The following is a 4,491-nucleotide window of genomic DNA, read 5'->3' on the forward strand; positions in this document are numbered from 1 at the left end:
CCCCCTTTGAAGTCAGAGCTTGCGGGTCGGGTGCACCTTTTTTCCTCTCCACAATATGAATCACCTTCCAAGAGGTCCACACACCTCCCTCTGACCTTAACGTGCCCAGTGGGGCGTACAGTAGAGCATGCTCCTTGTTCGGCTCAGACCTGATGGGTCACAGTCAATGGGTAAGAGGTTGAGCCCCAAGGGGGCTTGGTATTTACCTAAGCCAGGGCTGATTGTGTCCGGGATGGTGGGACTTGTGATCATCTTCCCCGACTGGCGGCTTGCTGCCCCACGGGAGGTCCAGCAACCTCCTTTACCAGTGGGTTAGTGTAACCCAGTCTAGCAGTGACCGAGCTGGCCGGCATTAGCGAGAGCACATCCCTCACGGTGTAGTGTGGGGAGGTGTATATATATTACTTACAGGCTTGGGGATAGCCTTGTAGGCTGGAGCCACCTCAAGTTGGTCCACGGTTCTTGCACGTCCTCCCGCTTAGCCTCTTCATGTCCCTTATACCTGACTCATGTATGAGGCTTCATATGCTCTATGGTGTTGGTGTCAAACCTTCTCCCCTCAGGCCAGGGAAATGTCTGGGTTTTGGTATGGATGTGCCAATCATTGCAGTGTTTCTAGTCACTAGTCATCTAGGGCCATATGTAGGTGAGGCAATACCGATCGGTAACGGTGAAATTTGGTAAATTTCACCGTTACCTACCGGTATTTAGGGATTTGAGATGTAGGAGGCACGTTTCAAGGATTCTGTAATTTATCGAAACGGTAATTTAAGAAATCGGTAAATTACCGAATTCTTAAAATACCGAATCGGTAAATTACCGAATCCATAAATCCTATGTAGGAGGCACTCAAGTGAGTGCATTTTTGCATTCAGGATTCGTTATTTACCACCAACTATAATTTGGTGGTAAATACGAATACCTTTGAAAAAGCAATTTTTTGCTTTTTTTTCAGTGCCATGTGTCAGACATACATGCCCTTAGGGCATGTATGTGTGCCACATGTGCACACATGCACGAGTCAGGGGTGCACCAGGGTGTCAATGTGACACCCTGCCACCCTTGAATATGTTCCCCCTATTAACGATTCGGTATTTACCGAATCGGTAATAGTGAATGGCTTCTCATTCATTCCTATGGGCCTACATTGCATTTCTGGGCATTGACACAGTTCTGCGACACAGGTTTTGTCATACGTTATCCTCCCCTTTATTGCTATTGCCATTGTCCGGCCCGCACATATCATGTTATTCTTTGATATCGTATTTACCCATTCCAACACCTGCATTGAGAGCCCTTCATTGGCTACAGGTTGCCAGTAGATCCACCTTCAAGCTGCAATGTATCAACCACAAAGCAATACATGGAACAGGATCACTTTCCATCAGGAATAAAATCACCAAATGCATAACAAATACTTAACAGGCCAGATTCACACAGGTAAACTTAGGCCAAAAGTTTAAGTTTAGACCTGAAGTTTAAGTTTAGACCTAAAGTCTAAACTTTACTACTAATAATGTTAGACTTTCGGTCTAAGTTTAGACCTAAAGTGTAACTTACACGAAATGTATAAATGTACTAGTAGTAAAGTTAGACTTTTAGACCAAAAGTCTAACTTTACTACCAGCAAAGTTAGACTGTTGGTCTAAATAAGTCTTTTGATTGAACTTTGAGCTAAAGTGGTACTCTCTGGCATACTGCAGAGTAAAACTCCATGAGTTCTGTCCACCCCTAATAACAATGATTAAATATTATCATAGCAACTGCATGTATAAGTGCTTAAATATTGAAATATCGAGGATAATATCAAATAAAAATTAACATTTGCATAAAATGTCCCCCAAAAAATGTAATGCAGATACACAAAAAATAGCTTTATATGTTGCAACACTTAGAAGTCTGAGTTTCTAACTATTTATCTATACATGCACATATGGGACTTTATATAATACAACTTCAATGTATACCTTTCTATGTAGTTTTATATCTATATATTGAAATATAACGTACGCTACTTTGTCTAAACCTATACCTCTCTCAATATATCATCTTCCTCCACTCTCAGACTCATCCCAAACAACATTGTACTACTATTAGCTCCCAAAAACTTTTTCTGGATTCCTCACCCAGCAATCCCTAATTTGACTTATCTCAAACCTCCTTTTACTACTATGATCTCCCAAATAACACTTTCTATGCTCTTCTGCACTGTATCCCTCCTTTGGCTCATCCCAAACCTCATTTTTCATACTATGATTTTCCCAAATAACCCTTTTCATACTCTTCCTTACTCCAGCCCTCCTTTGACTCATCCCAAAGGAAAAGACTACTATGATTTTCCCTAATAACCCTTTATTTAGACTCTTCCCTCCTCTATCTGTCTTTTGGCTCATCCAAACCTCTTTTAACTACTATGATATCCCAAATAATACTTCCTAGACACTTCCCTCCACTATCATAATAATCCAACTAACAGACTGACATTTCCAGAGCTCGAAAAGGAAATTATGTTGCCCGATAATAATCCATTTTGACTTTCTGAGTAGCGTGCTAGTCTTGGAAAAGCACTTCAACGCCTCGTCAGGGTAGTAAGAGCTATATAACTACAATTACAATACAACACTTGGTAAGCCCAGGTAAGTATTAACACAGTCTTTTTTGCTTCTGGATCATGACGGATTTTGAGGGCACTGTCAAAAAAGACAGTTTAGTCATTTGCCACTCCAAGCCAAGATTCTTCACTTTTGCCCTGTGCCCACTCTAAGAACATATCAAATGCTGCTTTGATTATTACAACAGTAGTTTCTCACAAATTGTTCTGAAATCAGGGCCACGTGTATATAGATATAAATGATATTTTGCTGGGATTCTATGCTCCTAGATTTCTTTAGACATCACCTTTTCTGTTGGATGGATCTTGTCTGTAGAATAAAACATTCCCTTGAAACTGAAGCATTTTTATTATCCTAACCTTGATCTGTTGGGTTCTTATGCCATAAACTAATGGATTCACCATGGGTGGAAGGAGGAAATAGATGTTAGCTACAAGAATATGAAGGCAGGGTATAACATCATGAGTGAATCTCTGAATGAAGACCGTGAAGAGCACAGGTACATAGAACACAGCCATGACACAGACATGGGACAGGCAGGTGTTGAGGGCCTTCCAGCGGTTCTCTTTGGTGGAAAGGTGAAAGACAGCCCTCAGAATCATGACATACGAGATGATGATGAAGGAGATATCCTGGATCCCAGTCATAAGGATCACAGTCAGACCATAGGTGATGTTCATTGAGATGTCCGTACACGCCAGCTTTGCAACAGACATGTGCTCACAGAATGTATGGCTGATTTCCTGTTCACAATATGTTAACCTCCACATGAGGTATGGATATGGGGCAAAAAACAGAGCACTTTTTAGAAGACATGCTAAACCCAGTTGGGCTATCCGCTGATTGGTTAAGATTGAGGTATATCTTAGTGGACTGCAGATTGCAAAGTAACGATCCAATGCCATCAAGGAAACAATGCCTGACTCAACCGACGTAAACACATGAGCAACATACATCTGGATCAGACAGCTATTAAAATCTATGTCCCTTGAATTAAGCCAAAATATGCCCAGTGCTTTTGGCAAAACTGTGTTACTGATAACTAAATCAGTTGCTGCTAACATGCAAAGAAAAAAGTACATTGGCTGATGTAGGCTGCCTTCTGTTCTTATGATGAATAAAATGATACTGTTTCCAACAACTGATGTAAGGTAAATTAGCTAAAAGGGATGGAAATCCAAGTGTGTACATACTCTAATCCTGGAATGCCAATCAGAATGAACATTGAAATTTGCAGAAGTGAACTGTTTGTTGCTGGAACAAGTCCTACTGAAGTCGCATCAGGGGTCATCTCTGAGTTCACCAAACAGTATTACTGTCCTGTGTAAATAATGCCATTATTATTGGAATGCCATGTCACAACTAAAATTGGCAAAAAAATAATCTGTACATCATAAATAGCATCCCTTCTCATAAAACATATAATAACCAATTGACACATGATTAGGAAGTTTATCACCTGTAGGCTCAGCCAACATTTCATAAAGTTACTTTGTTTTATATTTTAAACCTATCATGAATTTCAATGCGCACCCTTGACCCTAAGTGAAAGGATCTTTTGCCTTACAGTTCAGCCCATTTTACAAGTTGCCTAAAGTAGATCCGTGGGACATTCCCCTCTGGTCATTGCAGGTTTTCCTGTACCTCTGTGCCCAGAGGAACCTGCCCTGAAAATACCAGACTGAGAATCCTAGGCCCAGAGACAACAGATCTGGACAAGCCAGAGCAATTCTTGATACTACAGCAGCTTATGCACCTAGCCCCTACCTGTCCGCCTGTTGCAGCAAGGGGTCAGCAGCAGATGACCTTCCAACTCTCACCTCCATTCTTGCCCACCTTAGCCCGAGGATCCTGCACCACAGCCCTGAATCCATTTAAC

At 41.3% G+C, this 4,491-nt stretch overlaps 1 pseudogene; it reads right to left on the reverse strand.

Moving 5' to 3' along the window:
- Positions 1-2,887: 2,887 nt before the first annotated feature.
- On the reverse strand, positions 2,888-3,903 carry LOC144774007 (olfactory receptor 52Z1P-like; annotated as a pseudogene).
- Positions 3,904-4,491: the final 588 nt, after the last annotated feature.

The sequence above is a fragment of the Lissotriton helveticus genome, chromosome 8 (genome assembly GCF_964261635.1).
Source record: "Lissotriton helveticus chromosome 8, aLisHel1.1, whole genome shotgun sequence".
NCBI lineage: Eukaryota > Metazoa > Chordata > Amphibia > Caudata > Salamandridae > Lissotriton > Lissotriton helveticus.